Below are 6000 nucleotides of genomic sequence, written 5' to 3'. Positions count from 1 at the left end.
CTCTCCTTGTACCTCCGGGAGCCCCTATACTCAGTTTCGCTTCAGGTTCCTACCGTGGAAACCCCACGTTTTCACTTTGGGAGACGGAAGAGCCCTGGGGCAGCGCTGATAGTTTTAGTGGAGAGTCTCCGGGACTACAGCGGTGTCCGCTGATGCATTTGTCCACGGTGTCCCTTTTGTTTATTTTTGTGAGGTATCGCCTCACAGTTCCTCTGCTGCTAGAGTTGGGCTCCCCAGCTCTCGAACTCGGATCAGCCGACGCCGTCCGGGTCCCGCAGAGCTCTCCCCAGAGCTTCCTCCAGTGCCACAGACGCGGCGCCGCCAGTCTCCCTGGAGTAAAAAAGCGCAGTGGCAACTGCAGCCCCAGAGCGACGCTTCTGCAGAACAACGTGGCAAGAGATATTGCGGGGATTCCTGTACCCGGACTGAACCCGGAGCCCTGCGGACATAGAGGGGGAGAAGAGAGGAAAGAGGAGAAACGAGAAGTATCACCCCTTGGGTTTCTTCCCCAAGGACGCGGCTGTGTGGGTGCCGCTTACGGGTGGGTGAGTCTGTGGGTGTGCTCGAGTTTGAGCGTGTATAAACCGGCAGATGAACGCTAAGCCGGGACAGCGCTATTGGTAGCAAAATGCGAGAGCGTCCTTGGCATGAGAACACTACACGTGGCTTCGCTAAGTGTGCAGAACCAGGAAGAGTCCCTTATTAGCCAGTTTCTCTCTACAATCCCCAACTCTTCCATGTTCTTTGGATTCAGGCTCGCGTCCGGGCCAGCCGGGAAGGGAGCTGAAAGGGGAGGTGCTCGCTGTAAACGAAGACTACTTGCTGGTGAAAGGTTTCCCGGCTCCAGCAGAATGGAATGACTTGATTTCATTCGGGGTTCCTAGGAGGAAGCCCTTTCCTGGCTGGAAAAAGTGAGGGTAGAATCGTGGAGAAAAGCTCTTAAATTTCGGCGGAGACCCCCCTCCACGTGGGACCTGATCTAGTCTCCCCCCATCCCCCTCCCTTTCCCTGCTTCGCCTGTTCCCTGTCCCAGTGACCTTAGTGGTCAGGTCTGGCTTATGATTATTGGGCTTGCTTTCTGCCCTTAATAACCTAAAATGTGGCAAACTGCAGCTCTCCTAAAGTCTGAAGCTGAAATCAGTTGATTCTCAAATATAAATGTTCTTTTCAGCTTCCACCTCTAATTTATTTGTAAGCAAACCTACCACATAATATACTACTAAGGAGACACTGGAATACCTCGGTTTCAGATCTTTCCGGCGGGTCATCACTAATGACCTTTTCCACCGCCCTTAGTCGCTAGCTGACCGGGGCATTATCCCTTTATACCATAACCGTAGGGTCAGCAAGTTTTCCATTGGAAGAGATTGAGAAGCCCCTGGAAGTTCGCCTCCATGCTCCAGGTTTTCTGCCTTCTCCCCTCCCCCTGCCTGCAACGCCCCCGCTAGCCAAGGGATTTGCAGGCGCTGCGCCGGCCCTCTACCGCAGGTAGGGGTAAATCGTTCGGAACATTCCTGCTCCAAGGGGCGAGGGTGGCGTGGCGGCCCCAGCGGGGTTCTCGGTGTGTGGGCTTCGAGGCCGCTCCCGTCACCTTGGTGAGGGCCCAGCCCACGGCCGCGCGCTCGCCACCGCCTCCATGCTGCAGCTCAGGGCACAGATCCTCCGCGCTGGGCGGTAGCTGCTGCCGGAACACGCCGCCGCAGGGAGCTGGGGACCGGAACCCAGCTCCGCGGCAGCCGCAGCCGGGAATCTAGGCTGCCATCCCTGTGCCTGGGCCACGGACTCGCTCTAGAGTCGCAGGCAGCGTTTGGGGAGCTGAGTGCATTGGCGCGCAGGGAGGCGGTGAGCGTGTGCAGAGCGGCCCGACTAAGGACTCTGTGTGTGCGCGCGCGCGCGAGTGTGCGTGTGTTTGCGCGTGGTTTTCCTTCTTCCCTCGAGGATCTGAAGGGTTTTGCAGCTGGCTAGTCCCTTAGGATTTTTTACTTTTTGGAGCGCTGGGCTGAGAGCACAACCCATCCACATAATTCGTTTTGCACGGTCGGTTTATGTCAGGAGAAAAAAAAAAGAACAACTGGACGGGGGTGGGGCAGACAAACGATACCTTCTGAAAATACATACTCGCAGGAGCAAGGAACAATGAAAGGTCTGGGAAGATTTTCATAACCTTCTTGCTAGCCCTTTGATTTCCCGGAAGGATTCTGGATCTTTTCTACCTTTCGAAGTCATGGCATTTGTTTTTTGTAAGCTGCTCTCCAGCTAGCGCTCGCTCTCTCTCTCTCTCTCTCTCTCTCTCTCTCTCTCTCTCTGTGTGTGTGTGTGTGTGTGTGTGTGTGTGTGTGTGTGTGAGTGCACGCGCGCGCGCGCGCGCCCATCTTTTATCCATCTACCCAGAAACAAACGTGTTAACTCCGCGGTCCCCCTTGGTGCCCGGGTTCTTGAAGAGGGCGGAGGACGCTCAGACCCATTTTCCCGGCTGGATTCAGAGCGACTGCCTGGCTGTGGACCCGTGTGTGGATCATTTTACCCAGAGGCTTGGAAAGCATCAATATTAACCTGCTTTCAGGTACATCACAAGGTCAGCAGAGGGTCCTGCAGCCGACTTGTTTTTGTGCATATAAACCTTCCTGGCTTGGCAAGAAGGATATTTACGTTTTGGTCCACATCATTTGAAGACAAAAGTTCAGCCCATCGAGCTGGTTCTGGTTTCTGTACAAACAGGATTGCTTTTAAAACTGCTTAACAAAATCCCCTACTCTTCCTCAGCCCTTTCTCGGTTCTCTCTTCCCCACCAAAATGTCACCAGCTCTTGAATTACGCAGATTTAGGTCGGAGGAGAACTTGAAGGAAATGTGATCTACCGGCTATGCCAGACCACTTTCTTTGCTGCCCGTAAGTTTGGTGGGCATCCAAACTGATCCTGAGAAGGACCGGTCCTCTGTTATTGCTCCCTCCCCGTGTTGTGCGGGGTATGCGTGTGCAAGTGTGAATGCGAGTGCGCGCGCTCCTTGGTGAGAGTGTGTCTGAGTGTGTGTGTCTGAGTGTGTGTGCGCGTGGCTGCCTTGTCTCTGCCCGCTCTCCGGGCGCAGAAACACTGATTTCATGGGGCGATCGCGCGGATTCCCCACCCAGTGCGACCCGCAGGCAGAGGCGGCAGTGGCAGAAGCCGCCTCTGGGACTCCCTAGGATGCCGGTGCTGAGCTATGGCAAAGGGCAGCGAAGTGAGGAGGAAAACCAGCGTACGACTGTGAAAGCCACCTGGAGCCACCTTGCCGGGATTATACCTGCAGGCAGAAAGTCCTCCTACGACCGTCTTTTCCTCTAGAGGCACCAGGTAACAAGCAAACGACTACTCTCGCCTTACCCAGTTTCCTTATGATCTTGTTTCCACTGTTTTATCTGCATTGCAGGCTACTTTACTTATTAATGTTTTGAAAATCATTAAGAGCTGGGTATCCAAGGGCGTTCCATGATGTTGCAATATAAATCTCGGAAGTGGAATATAAATCTATACCTGAGCACTTAATCTAGCAGTGAGAGCTAAGGGAGTATGGATAGCTCCACCCTGACTGATGCTTTGAAAAGCATGTTAAAGCTATCTGGAGAAGCCAGAGATTAAAATCTCTTATTTCCATCAGGTTATGGTTGTCATGGACCATTTGGTACCCAACCTTCCCCAGACTGTGGAGTGCAAAGGGTGTTTGTTTCCACGCAGCATTTCAGACAGGGATGGTTTTTTGACCCTTCTCTACCTCTGGAGACAGATTGTTTTCCTTTTCCTATTGTTACTGAGCTTGCCAAATCCTTTAGTAGTTGTGAACTACACATCTGGAGACTTTAATTCCAAATGGAGTTTTTTTTGGAACTTGCTTTGCATAAAAGAGAATTCATTGTCATGGGTGTGTGTACCTCTGGATATGTGTTTAACTGGGGGTCTGCTTTTATGTAGCAAAGTAGGTCCATGAAAGAAATCATTTGTGTACCTAGAGGAGTGAGGCTAAAAACATAACCACCACCCCAACACCATCCCTAGCTGTATTGTCTCAGTTGTGGAGAGAGACTTGTGTATGGTGGTTCCCTTGTTTGTCTCTGTATTTTTTTAAATTCTTGATTTACAAGGAGTGGGATGGATTTGTGACTGGCTAATTAACATATTGGATCTGATATGTTAAAATGGAGATTCCCAAAGCCGGCTGAGGCAAAACAAATTTAGTGAACTTCCAAAGCCCTTTACCCTTGCACCATGTCTCATTTATTTTTTCCATCACCACTGTGTCCCTTACAGAAAATTGCAGTACCTTCTCGAGGGCATTAGAATTAGCAAGATAGAGCAGTTCCAGAATAGTCTTATCAATGTTTTATTCCATAGTGAAGGTGGTCCGAATAATTGAGCTGAGTTCTCCTTAGTCTCCTGCCTTCCAGAGCTGCCTGATGGCTGCACCCAGTGGAGGACTTGGCCAGGCCCAGCACAGGGCATCCTGTTCTAAGAGACAGTGACTGGGACTGCCAGGGTTTGTCTTTGCTGAAGCCGCTTAGAAAAAGTGTAGAGGTGCTGCCTGCCATTCCTATTCTCTCTGCATTTCAATGGCTATCCATTTGATGGCATTTATAGACTATAAGCCGGCAACTAGCTATTCTCCCTTGATGTCCTCCACTCTCTGTAGTCTGAACTCGGCTGCTGCTGCAGCTCTCACAGGCTGGTGGTGCTACAAGGCCATGTATGTAGCGGGCTTGGGGGGCTGGGCTCCTCCACTGCAGCTGCCAGGCCCTCGTTGACACTTTCTTGGGGCGGGGCAGGAAAGCTCAGAGGGCCCCCTGGCATCAGGGCTGAGGTAGCCCCCTGGGATATGAGGGGTATGAGGGGAAGGAGTTAAAGAGAAACACATGGAGAGTAGTGTTTTCCTATCTCTGCAACTCTCCTCCTGCTCCTCCCCATCTAGTAAATGAATAGTCAAGAACATAAAAGGAAAGCTTGCTGCAAAAATGCCTTTATATTCAAATACTGTAGGGTTTCTCAGAAAACCTGCAACTAAGTGTAGGTTTTTTCCCTACATTTCCACCTATTCATTTTTTACCCCTCGTCCCTCTTGGTCTCCTTTATTGAATCAGTGCATTTACACTCTTGTCTTGCTCTCAGTTGGAATACCAATGAAAAAGCAACTACACCACCCTTCCCATTTGCTCTGTAACTTCAGGCTCTAGGGAGAACCAGGAAAGGATATAGAGGGTAACTCAGCTTTCACAGAAGAGCAGGTCCCCACTCTCCCTTCTGAAGACTCAGAAAAGGGTACAGACTGCAAAAAAAAAAAAAACCCACAAAAAACAAAACAAAAAGAAAATCTAAATATTACTGGGAATTTGGGAGAGGTTAGGTGAGGATTTTTCATTTAGTGAATTTATTGGTATTTCTCCTATCACTCAGAAAAATCCTAGACAGAAAACTGACTTGTGTATGCTAAAAATCTGAAAAGGACACCGTCTCCCACATTTCTCCCAAATATTTACAACAGAAACTCTATGATTTTTAATGTTTGTTAACAAATAAGGCATACCTTAAATAATGTTTTCCCTATCTACCTTCTTTTTTTTTTTTTTTTTTTGCCTTTTCTTACTATTTAGCTTTTCGCAGGTTAGGTCTTGTCCTTGTACCCTCATCCTCAGGGGGTTAGACGACATGTCCTAACCTCAGTGACCTGCTAGCACAGAATTACATGTATACATGTTCCTTAAAAGTAATGGGCTTGTCCGCCTCTCTTTCCTTCTCCCTTGTGTAAGAGAGACAGAGAGGTGCAAGCCAGTTGGGAGACCTGAATCCACTGTGCTTGTGAAGCTTTGTACTTAGAGCTGGCCTGGCTCACTGACAGGTTAAGCCTGTCAGGTATTGATAGGAAATTTCCCAGCAAAATCTTCCTTTCTTGTAAGCCCTCTTATGGTCACTATTACTAGGGGCAGAGTAATAATAAAGTCAGCACACCCATTGGAACAGATGTGAGCAGATGGGCA

The 6000-nt window shown here is 49.8% G+C and overlaps 1 protein-coding gene across 6 annotated transcripts in view; it reads left to right on the top strand.

Moving 5' to 3' along the window:
* The first annotated feature begins 1236 nt into the window (after positions 1-1236).
* The window catches only part of LRFN5 (leucine rich repeat and fibronectin type III domain containing 5), a 428403-nt gene continuing 423639 nt past the window's right edge, over positions 1237-6000 (top strand). For 5 of the 6 annotated variants that reach the window (XM_066277863.1, XM_066277861.1, XM_066277859.1 and 2 more), the window contains exon 1: positions 1692-3331. The gene's annotated coding sequence lies outside the window, so the exon portion shown is untranslated. Of the gene's footprint in view, positions 1489-1691; positions 3332-6000 lie in introns of those variants that run through there. The other variant, XM_066277860.1, reaches the window with a different exon arrangement.

Source organism: Saccopteryx bilineata, chromosome 4 (genome assembly GCF_036850765.1).
Source record: "Saccopteryx bilineata isolate mSacBil1 chromosome 4, mSacBil1_pri_phased_curated, whole genome shotgun sequence".
NCBI classification, from domain to species: Eukaryota; Metazoa; Chordata; class Mammalia; order Chiroptera; family Emballonuridae; genus Saccopteryx; species Saccopteryx bilineata.
Note: the sequence above shows the minus strand (reverse complement) of the source record. Positions and strands in the feature narration are given on the sequence as shown.